General features: G+C 39.6%; 1 protein-coding gene across 2 annotated transcripts in view; it reads left to right on the forward strand.

Annotated features, from left to right (window-relative positions):
- Positions 1 to 12,556, forward strand: part of CSTPP1 (centriolar satellite-associated tubulin polyglutamylase complex regulator 1) — a 209,210-nt gene that overhangs the window by 37,141 nt on the left and 159,513 nt on the right. The window lies entirely within an intron of this gene.

Raw genomic sequence — 12,556 nt, forward strand, 5'->3', positions numbered from 1 at the left:
GGGCTGCAGTCCATGGGGTCGCTGAGGGTCGGACACGACTGAGCGACTTCACTTTGACTTCACTTGGTGTTTTACACCATTAATTTAGATGATATGTTAAGTGCTGGCATGAATTTTCTGTGTACATTAGTCTGGGGCCTCTCTGTCTAGCCTGTGCTGTTCCAGTCATTCATTGCATGTGACTTCTTGTGCACTTTGACCTAGGCCTCTAGGCATCTATAAATATCTATGTTATAAAAAAATAGAAACTCAGAGGGATTATTGAGCATTATTACAGCCTTATCCCATAAGCAGGGTGTAGACATAGTTCTGAGTGGGGATTTGACATGTGAGACTCTCATTTGAAAAAGAATCCCACCTTCATACAGAAGAAGCAGGATCACTCAGAAGAGAGAGGATTGGAAATTCTAAGCCCGTGAGTTTTCAGCTACCTTAAATTGGAACTCCTCTGTATCTTTCTGCCACTAGATTAAATGAGACCCTACTGCTGTTTTGTGAGTTGTTGCGAGTGCGAACTAATTTTTATGAAATAGTTTGAATATAAAATGCCAAATAATTGATAAATTATTGCATTAGTACCTTGTTGCATTAATGTAACTGATCTGTATATCATAGTTCAATTGCATATTACCAAACATAACTGCTGATAATGTGTAAATGCGTGGTTTGCCCCAAATGCTACAACCTTTGATGACTCTATGTAGCACAATTAGTTTTCACCCTATAACATTAATACTTCTCTGCCTGATATGACATTATGAATGGCACGTGACTTGTTCCATGTTTGTCAATTTATAGGTTGTGTTTTCTGGAAAACGGTATTGTGAATATTTATGGAGTTGATCTGATAACTCTCAGTTCAGTCACTCAGTTGTGTCCGACTCTTTGCGACCCCATGAATCGCAGCATGCCAGGCCTCCCTGTCCATCACCAACTCCCGGAGTTCACTCAGACTCACGTCCATCGAGTCAGTGATGCCATCCAGCCACCTCATCCTCTGTCGTCCCCTTCTCCTCCTGCCCCAAATCCCTTCCAGCATCAGAGTCTTTTCCAGTGAGTCAACTCTTCGCATGAGGTGGCCAAAGTACTGGAGTTTCAGCTTTAGCATCATTCCTTCCAAAGAACACCCAGGACTGATCTCCTTTAGAATGGACTGATTGGATCTCCTTGCAGTCCAAGGGACTCTCAAGAGTCTTCTCCAACACCACAGTTCAAAAGCATCAATTCTTCGGGGCTCAGCCTTCTTCACAGTCCAACTCTCATATCCATACATGACTACTGGAAAAACCATAGCCTTGGCTAGACGGACCTTTGTTGCCAAAGTAATGTCTCTGCTTTTTAATCTGATAACTCTGCTGCTGCTGCTAAGTTGCGTCAGTTGTGTCCGACTCTGTGTGACCCCATAGACGGCAGCCTACCAGGTTCCTCCATCCCTGGGATTTTCCAGGCAAGAACTCTACTGCTCTATGAATAGCTGATTTTGCAAAGCTATCATCTTGATAGTTATTACTTCTTCATAATCATAAATCATAACTATAGGAAACTTAAGTGCTTCTTTAGATTTCTCTGCATTTTGGCAGTAAATTTTGTTATGGTCATCTAGGTGAGTGCTTCACATTTGGACCTCTGTAAAAACTTCCTTTTTCTGGCACTTCAAATTATAAGACTCCAATGTACAAATTCTGTATAATGAGATTTAGGCTGGAAACACTGAAGCAGTAAGATTTAAGTACTTAGCCTTTTGACATTCACTCCCCGTGCACCCCCCCGCCCCCAAAGCCACCAGTTTTAGGAAGGAAAAGGGAAGAGGGGAAGATTAATGGTTGACTAGAAACTGAATGTCAAGGGACTGAGCTGTGCCCAGCTGTTAACTTGTACAGTTCTTTGATTTGTTGAGGGAAGTAGACTTCAGTGTTTCGTCCTGTACTTTACACAAAGGTCTTTAGTCACCGCTTGTTTTCTGGTTGTCACAGGTGATGTTGACATATGTGTAGTGTTTTGTTTGCTCCTGGCTTATCTTTTAGTATTTGAGTTTGACTAGCTGTATAGCAGCACTGGGGCTTCCCAGGTAAAGAACCTGCCGAGAGATTCAGGTTCGATCCCTGGGTCAGGAAGATCCCCTGGAGGAGGGCACGGCAACCCACTCCAGTATTCTTGCCTGGAGAATCCCGATGGGTAGAGGAGCCTGGTGGGCTACAGTCCCTGGGTCTCAAAGAGTCGGACACGACTGAAGGGACTTAGCACGAATGCACGCATAGCAGCAGTGTGGTGGTTTGGGTGCTCACATGCAAAGTATTCCTTTTGTCTGTTTTATAACTATCAGTGTAAAATATCTTTCCTTAACCTGTATGTTTGTTCTTAGAAAATTCCATTTGATATATATGCTGCATAGCTCTTTGAGGGCTGCAGATTCACATCCTGTCTCTGCCACTTACCAGCCCATTGACCTTTGGGTAAATTACATGTCTGAGTCTTCCTTCTGTCACCTATAAAATGGAAATAAACCCATCTCATAGGATTGTTGTGAATAGTAAATGAATTAATACCTGTACAATGCTTAGAATACTGTCTTGCATGCAGAGCTTAATAAATGTTGACTGTCATTTTATTATATCTATAGGTTTAGCTACCATTAAGCAAATCTTAGTGATCAAGAGCTAGTAAAAGAGGGAGGCCTCCTGCATTTATATAAAGGATATTTCTCAGGATATTGATCTGCAAGGTATGACTTATTTACAGTTTTTTTCTGGAGGTCCAAAAGGTCCGTCTAGTCAAAGCTGTGGTTTTTCCAGTAGTCATGTATGGATGTGAGAGTTGAACTATAAAGAACGCTGAGCACTGAATAATTGATGCTTTTGAACTGTGGTGTTGGAGAAGACTCCTGAGAGTCCCTTGGACTGCACGGAGATCCACCAGTCAATCCTAAAGGAAATCAGCCCTGAATATTCATTGGAGGGACTAATGCTGAAGCTGAAACTCCAATACTTTGGCCACCTGATGCGAAGAACTGACTCACTGGAAAAGACCCTGATGCTGGGAAAGATTGAAGGCAGAAGGAGAAAGGGACGACAAAGGATGAGATGGTTGGATGGCATCACAGACTCAATGGACATGAGTTTGAGCAACCTCTGGGAGTTGGTGATGGACAGGGAAGCCTAGGGTGCTGCAGTCCATTGGGTTGCAAAGAGTCAGACATGACTGAGCGACTGAACTGAACTGAAAGTTAAACTTGACATACCACTGTTTTATATTCAGAGCTGGTAAAGGCTTGATTTTGGGTTAACACTTTTACTTTATGTTTCTTTCTTGCAAGTTTTAAATTTCTTTTTGTATTATACTATGTTAATTGTGAACTCATAATTTTGGTAAAGAACATAACTAGCTTAAATTAAATATCATCAGAGAAAAATATAGAGGAATAGGTTTATACACCTGGAGTGCAGGCCTGTTTGAATAAGACAAAAAGCACATTGTATACAGATATTAATAAATACTGCTGACAATATCAGCATTTTAAATTTTTGTGGTGAAATTTAATGAAAGATACCATAAAAAAATGATAAGAAAACCCCTAAGGTAGGTGTATATTTGCACATATAGAGAATTAGAAAAGCCTCCAAATCAAAAAGAAGAAAAAAGATAACCAGAGAGGAAAATGGGCAAAGGATGTTAGCAGATTATGCACTCAATATGCCAGCAAACTTGGAAAATTCAGCAGTGGCCACAGCACTGGAAAAAGTCAGTTTTCATTCCAATCCCAAAAAAGGGCAATGCTAAAGAATGTTCAAACTACCATACAGTTACACTCCTTTCACATGCTAGCAAGGTCATATTCAAAATCCTTCAAGCTAGGCTTCAACCGTTCTTTTTTTTTTTAATTTTATTTTATTTTTAAACTTTACAAAATTGTATTAGTTTTGCCAAATATCGAAATGAATCCACCACAGGTATACATGTGTTCCCCATCCTGAACCCTCAGAACTTCCACATGTACACTCTGGATTTAGAAAATGCAGAGGAACCAGAGATCAAATTGCCAACATCTGTTGGATCACAGAAAAAGCAAGAGAGTTCCAGAAAAACATCTACTTCTCCTTCACTGACTGCACCAATGCCTTTGACATGGTTTGTTGAATCACAACAAACCATGGAAAATTCTTAAAGAGATGGGAATACCAGACCACCTGACCTGCCTCCTGAGAAACCTGTATGTAGGTCAGAAAGCAACAGAACGGTACATGGAGCAACTGGTTAGGCTGGTTCCAAATTGGGAAAGGAGTACGTCAAGGCTGTATATTGTCACCATGCTTATTTAACTTATATGAAGAGTACATCATGCGAAATGCCTGGCTGGATGAATCACAAGCTGGAATCAAGATTGCAGGGAGAAATATCAATAACCTCAGATATGCAGATGACACCACCCTAATAGAAACTGAAGAGGAACTGAAGAGCCTCTTGATGAAGGTGAAGGAGGAGAATGAAAAAGCTGGCTTAAAACTCAACATTCAAAAAACTAAGATCATGGCATTCAGTCCAATCACTTCATGGCATATAGATGGGGAAACAATGGAAATAGTGAAAGACTATTGGGCTCCAAAATCACTGCACATGGTGACTGCGGCCATAAAATTAAAAGACGCTTGCTCCTTGGAAGAAAAGCTATAGGCAACCTAGACAGCATATTAAAAACCTGAGACATTACTTTGCCGACAAAGGTCTGTATAGTCAAAGCTATGGTTTTTCCAGCTGTCATGTAACGACAACAATTCACAGAAGAGAAATACAAATGACCATGAAAATATGCTTAACTTAATTAAGTAAGAAGACTAGAATACTGAAACAACAGTGAGAAACTATTTTATAACTGTTAAATTGGCAAGATCATGAAGTCAGTGAAAACAGTCATAGTGAAAACAGATATTCTTATGGTGGGGAGGAGTGTAAATCAAAACACACTTTGTAAAGCAATTTTGTATATCTAGTAAACATGATGATGTGGAGAAAAGGAACTTCTTATGCACTGTTGTTATGACTGTAAGTTGGTACAGCAGTTATGGAAATCAGTATGGAGGAGCCTCAAAAAATTAAAAATAGAACTACTACCATAAAATCTGAAGAATTGATGAGCACCAAAGAATTGATTTGTGTGGTGCTTTTGAATTGTGTGGTGAACTGTGAATTGTGTGTGAATTGTGTGGTACTGGAGCAGATTCTTAAGAGTCCCTTGGACAGCAAGGAGATCAAACCAGTCCTAAAGGAAATCAACCCTGAATATTCATTGGAAGGACTGATGCTTAAGCTGAAGCTCTAATACTTTGGCCACCTGATGTGAAGAGCTGAGTCATTAGAAAAGATCTTGATGCTGGGAGGGATTGAGGGCAGGAACAGAAGGGGGCAACAGAGGATGAGATGGTTAGATGACATCACTGACTCAGTGGACCTGAGTTTGAGCAAACTCCAGGAGATAGTGAAGGACAGGGAAGCCTAGAGTGCTGCAGTCCCTGGGGTTGCAAAGAGTCAGACGTGACTTAGCAGCTGAACAACAACACCATAAGATCCAGCAATTCCACTTCTGGGAATATATCCAAAGGAAACAAAGCACTAAATGGAAAAGATTCCTACACCCGTATGTTCATTACAACACGTTTACAGTAATTTAGGTAAGGAAACCACCTGAGTGTCCACTGATGAATGAATGGATGAAGAAGTTGTGCAACACACACACACACACACATACACACACAGTGGAATATTATTCAGCCACGAAAACGAGGAAATCCTGCCATTTGCAACAACATGGATGGACCTTGAAGGCATTATGCTAAGTGAAGTAAATCATAAAGTAGATTTACACTATAGATTACACTAAATCTATCTAAATAGATTTAAATAAAATAGATAGACACTATGATCTCAGTTATATGTGGAATCTAAACGACTCCATCAGACTCTGGAAAAGAGATCAGACATGTGATTGCCAGAGGCAGAGGGTCGGGAGAGAGGGAAGAGGAGGAAGGTGGGGGTGATGGTGGGGCAGAGTACAGATTTCCAGTAATAAGGTAAATGAATACTGGGGGTGTTAAATACAGCACAATGACTGTTGTTAACACTGCTGTATGATATATGGAAAAGTTGTTAAAAGAGTAAATCCTAAGAGCTTTTACCCAAGGAGAAATATTTCTTTTTTTTCTTTTCATTTTATGTATGTTAGAAGATGGATGTTAGGCTTAACATATTATGATAACCATTTCATAATATATGTATAAATCAAGCCATTATGCTGTATTCTTTAAACTTTCACAGTAGTGTACGTCAATTATTTCTCAATAAAACTGAAAAGTAAAACCCATGAGGATACGTGCATCCTATCAGATGTCAATTCCCTTGTGGCTCAGCTGGTAAAGAATCTGCCTGCAATGTGGGAGACCTGGCTTCGATCCCTGGGTTTCGATTCCCTGGAGAAGGGAAAGGCTACCCACTCCAGCATTCTGGCCTGCAGAATTCCATGGACTGTATAGTCCATGGGGTCGCAAAGAGTCGGACACAAGTGAGTGACTTTCACTTTCACCTTAAGAAAAACTCTTGCACATATGCACAGGGAGACAAGTACAGGAACGTTCCGCCAGCAGTTTGCTATAGTGGGTATGTGGGGACAGCCTGAGTGTTTACCAATAGAAATACACTGGCAAATAAGTTGGTACCATATTGTTTCATAAAAGATTTCCAAACATGGTCAAGTGAAAAAAGTAAGGTACAGAAAAGTATATGTCATTTACTTAAAAACAAAACCAAGTTCACAAACTGTATTTCTGTATTTTTTAGATATGCATACCAAACTGATTGGGAACTGGGATTGGTTTTTAACTTTTTCTATATTGTTTGAATCTTTCAAAGTAATTAAATATATAATTATAAATAATAAACATTAAAAAAATTAAAGACCATGCCAACATTTTATCTGATTAACCAAATGAAATTTCTTTTCTAGTGTTAACAATGGAGAGCCAGCATTTTCTAGACAATGCAGTGTAAAATGGAACACATTGTCGGTTCTTGGCTTTTTCTTATTTTGTTTTGCTTTTGAGAGCTAAGGTTGAGATGGAAAGGCATGGGCTTTGGAGTCAAATGTTAAGTTTCAATTCTAACTTAGTCATTTTTTAAGACTGAGCAGGTTTCTTAACCTCTCTGAGCTTCAAAAAAAAGTCTATTACCTACCTCACTGGGTTGTATAAGTATTACATATGCTAGTTTTCCTCATTTCCCCATCTCCTTTGGTCAAAGGAAATTGGTCTAGTGTGGTCTAAGATCAAAGATAGTCTTGTATGGGTGATAAAATATTTTACCAGAGCATACTGTATCCCTGGATGAGAACATACCAGTAAAGATGGAGAATGTAAATGATTAATTTTAGAGGTTTAACTTTTTAAGCCATTAAGCTATCTATTTGTATTTTACAAGATCAAATACTGTATCATGTTAGTGATTTAGAAATGATACTAAACTTGAAGCTTCTAAACCGTTTACATGACAGGTTGTTGGTTAAAAAGGTTACTTTTCTAATCTCAGAGAACAGTCTTAATTTAATTCAGCACTTATTTGTTCCAACCAGCATCTGAGTCTCCAAAGGACTCTGACAAAGGAGAAAAGTCGGATATAAATGTGGATATATGTATATGCTTTGCTTTTCACTTACACTGCTATTGCTCTTATATCTAGTAATACCTCATATTGTAATTCATGTGAATGTTTTCTAGTGAAACTTGTTTATTCTAGTCCAGGGACTCTGTGTAAAATAATAATCATATAATAAAATGAGTGGTCTAAATAATTGAGGTAGCCCCTCAAGCAAAAATTTCCAAATGGGACCCCTTACCATTTAATTGCAAAATAAACAGCTAATACTTTGATGGTATTTATGCTTGGGAAGAGAGTAAAAAGAAATCGTTTTGGATTTTCCCCATATAAATTAGAGTCTCCTGAGTAATTAGCAGTTAATAAGTGAATGCTTACTACAAGTTGAAAGGCTATAGCTGAAGTGAGTCTAAATTATGTGTATCGTTATATGTGTAGAGTTTTATGTAGCTCAGTAATCCTTGAAGATGATCTGTAAACATCTTTGGTTAGATGGGCAAACTTTAAATAAGTGAGCAGGAGTTATGGTAGGTTGATGCCTTGGTGTTCGTTAGAGTTGAAACCCATTGTTTTGTGAGTTTCGATGTCTGGCAGAGAACAACTGTCATCATAACAACAGTAATGAACATACACACAGTAAGTTTATTGCACACTTACTGTGTGCCCAGTGTATGCTGAGATTATTGTTGTGTGTGTTGTGTTGTGTGTTAGTTGCTCAGTCGTGTCTGACTTTTTGCGACCCCGTGGGCTATAGCCTGCCAGGCTTCTCTGTCCACGGGATTCTCCAGGCAAGAATACTGGAGCGGGGTGCCATTCCCTTCTCCAGGGGATCTTTCTGACCCAGGGATCGAACCCACGTCTCCCACATTGGAGGCAGATTCTTTACCATCTGAGCCACCAGGGAAGCCCCTAAGATTATTACATAAGTTATTTTATTTACTCCTTACTACAACCTTAAGTGGTAGGCATTAGTCCCCAGTTTTACAGAAAAGGGCAGAGAAATTAGGTAACTTGTTTCAAGTCACACAGCTAATAAGTACCAAAGCTAGAAATTAAATCCAGTTCAGCTTGACTCCAGAGCCTATGTTCTTAACCATTGCAGTGAATTGCTATATGGTTTTGATCTGTAAAATCTGTATGTTGCAATAATAACATAATCATTAATATGTTATCTTTTGTATATATCCGATATTTTCTAAAGAGGCTAGCTTGCTCCTTGCAAGGAAGTGCATCTGTGTGCTTAGTCTCTGAGTCATGTCCAATTCTTTTGTGACCCCATGGCTATAACCCCCCAGGCTCCTCTGTCCATGGGATTCTGCAGGCAAGAATACTGGAGTGGGTTGCCATTCCCTTCTCTAGGGGATCTTCCCAACCCGGGGATCAAACCCGCGTCTCCTGCATTGCAGAGAGATTCTTGACCATCTGAGCCACCAGGGAAGCCCTTTTCTAAAGAAACAGTTTATTATTAGACATAGTCTTCACGTCATACTCAAGTCACAGCAAGCTTGACTGTGGTATCTAGAGATTAAGTGATCAGCAGGAGGTGATTCAACAGAGAACCAAGAAGTTTCTGACCCACAATTGCTTTCACCCACACGGTTTATATAAAGATCACACCGTGCTTACTTATATTTTACTCAGTCATTTCAGTGCAGTGTGTTGAAGGTTTAAGTGCTTATCTCAGACCGCGATGCTATCGTGAGCAAGACATGGATCCTTGGGCCTTAGTGTGGATTTCAGAACAATAGAGCCTATTGGTTCACGTTAGAAAACTTAATCCTGGCCTTGTGAAAATCACAGCAAAGCAGAAGAGGAAAAGTCAATCTGAAACGTTTTTCCTTCTCCGAGAGGGCAACTAAGGTGCCCAGATATCTCTGCCCTCCGGGGATGCAGGTGTGCAGTTTTTATTCTTTAATCATTCGCATAAATTAAAGCCTATTCCTTTGCATCTTAAAAATAATATGAAATGACACCCACCATGTTTTATTGCCAGACAAGAGCTTTGAACTTCCGTCTTATTGACGTTTGATAAAGTGCAAGGATTTTCCAGGGCTGGGTGGTACCTTTAACCACAGAAGGTAGCATGGGACTGATAAGAGCTGCACGTGGAGGAAGCCACCAGCGAGAAAGCAATTAGCGAGGAGGGCTCTTTGCACTAGGCTTGTGTGAAATCCTCAGAGAGGAACTTCCTCCTGCCTCTGCGGGCTCTTCTTAATTCCTTCACTTCACCCATGGCTGAAAAGAGCCCTAGGTCTTTCTGTTTCTACTTTCTGAGCTAGGGGTGGGTGGGGTGAAGACTTAGTGGTGGGCAGGTTCTTTGTAAGAAACTTTGAAACTGGGGACATGTCCTGACTTCACATAAATGCCGATTGGCATGCACACCTGTGCAGGCGGGGACAGGGTAAATACATACAACACAAACACACTCATACAAATTCACATATGAATTCACATGGACACAGGTGGACCACACCTCTCATGATTTTACTACCAACATACACCCCTTTCCTTTGTGCTCCATGTAAAATGAAGATCATATCTATTATAAAACTTATTACAAGGTGTCAGTGATGAGGCAGTGTGGTATACAGTGTTAAGAGCATGGGTTCTTGGTAGGACATACCTTGACTCGAGTCTTGGCTTCTGTTTTTACTAGCTGTGTGATCTAGAGAAAGGTACTTTATAAATCTCCATTCTCCCGTTTGTATAATGGAAATGTGATCAAAATATCTATCGTAGGATTATTGTGAAAATGAAATAAAATAATGCATGTAAAACAGCACAGTTTCTGGCACATGGTTATTCAGTAAGTTGCACAGGTGCTCAAAATTGGTAGAGCTGTTATTGTTATCATTATTATGGGTAATATAAAGTTCTACATATCTAATTGGTAGCTGAATGTTAAATAGGTATAGTCCTTTATTTATATTTGTTTTCTTTTTTCCTTTCCCTGCTCCCCATCCCCCACCTTTTTTTTTCTTGCTGCAAAGTCTGTTTTCCAGAAAATTCCTCCCTTTTTTGAGGAAGACAAAAGTACTTTGATTTTAACTGCTCTGAAAACATTTCTCCCTTAAAGGCCTTTCAGATTGACTTTTAGTCCCTGGAGCTAAGACGGAGAAGAAGCAGGATTTGCTTCTAAGTAGAGCTCTTTCATTTTTGCTGTCAAAAAACAAAACAAAAAAACAAAGCAAAAAGAAACCCTAATCTTTTGTAGTAGCCTTAGGTAGTTCCAATTCATAAAAGCCTATATATAGCCCATGGAAGGAATCTTTTTGTAAGATAAGGATAAGTGGGTGGAATAAGAGAAGGAAAATACAGAGGTGAAAGTATAGCTGATTTTAATGTTAATTTGGCCACCCGCACCCCCAGTTTCATATATAATTAATTATACAACGACTAATGCCAGAAATTGTCTGTTGTTGTTCTTGTTGTGCCGTGAAACTTGCAGGACCTTAGGGACCTTAGGACTTCCCACCAGGGAGGTCCCAAGAAATTCTCACGTATTATCTCACAACTTCACTGTCAGTTTGGGCCATTTCTTAGTGAAATAGTTTTCCAGTTGGATGAACCGTTGATGAAGCCCGGGTTTTGTTTTCACATCTTTTTGTGGGGTCGGAGTTGGAGAATGTTTGCAGTAGCTGATAGTTGTTAGCTTCGGGAAGCACTCAGATCGATAGAGTAAGTCATGGAATGTAAACATGTCATTCATCTGGACTTTGGGCTGGTGTAAACAGTGAAACTGTAGGTAACCACTGTCAAACAAAGGCTGTCTCGAGTACAGCTTGGGTAGATAAACGTATTTGCTTTACAAGTCTCACTAAACTACCAGGACTTCAGGAATGTGTTTTTTTTTAAAGTATCTAATTTTACAGATTTTAGGTAATTCCCTCATATTTTCCTGAGGGATGAAAATATGAAAGAGGCAAGTGTCCATCTTGGTAGCAACTTTGTGGAACTGCTGTGGCAGGATATTTATTACTTTGGGGTTTTTTGTTCTTACTGCTCCAGACGAAAATTGTTTTGTTTGTTTTGCTTTTGAAAAAGAAAAAAAATAGGGTGGTAAATGGAAATACTGAATTGGAAGTTTCTACGTGAAGTGTGCCAGGATACCGTTGTCATACCTAAAGACGAAAGTCAGGGAGGGGGAACAAGCGTCTGGGGAGCACCTGCTGTGTTAGAAGCTCTGCTGTATCACTGAAGCAGACTTCCAATAGCCCTTTGAGATAGACTTTTAATGAGATGTATCATCAAGAAAACAAGGCATTGTGGTTTAAGAATAGTGACGATGTTATTACCCACATTTTACAGGAGGAAATAGGCTTGCAGGCTAATTTGCCCGAGGTCGCACAGCTAGGAACTTGGTGGGCTGAGGATGAAACTCAGGTCTCTCAGAACTCCAGAGCCCAAGTTCTAACCAGCGATTGTTAAACTTCAGGATACGTAAGAAACTTCAAGGGTACCTGTTAAAATTACTGGGCTCCGGTTAGAATTTTAAGATCATGAAGTCTGAGATAGTGCCAGGTGAGGAATCTGCATTTTAATAGGGTGTCTCAGGCGGTTCAGATTAAGTTGATTGACCACTTTAGAGAAAGAATTAAATTCTGTTTCTCTCATCACTCATACGTGGAATCTAAAATATGACGCAAATGAACTTATTTACAAAACAGAAACAGACCCACAGACACAGGTAACAAATTTATGGTTACCAAAGGGGAAGGCGTGGAGGGATAAATTAGGAGCTGGGGATTAGCAGATACAACTACTATTTATAAAATAGATAAATAGGGTTCTACTGTATAGCACAGGAAACTAGATTCAAGCTTCTGTAATAACTATAATGGAAAAGATATGAAGAAGAACATATGTGTATATAACTGAATCATTTTTCTATACACCAGGAACTAACACAACATTGTAAATC

This window comes from Bos indicus, chromosome 15 (genome assembly GCF_029378745.1).
Source record: "Bos indicus isolate NIAB-ARS_2022 breed Sahiwal x Tharparkar chromosome 15, NIAB-ARS_B.indTharparkar_mat_pri_1.0, whole genome shotgun sequence".
Classification (NCBI taxonomy): domain Eukaryota; kingdom Metazoa; phylum Chordata; class Mammalia; order Artiodactyla; family Bovidae; genus Bos; species Bos indicus.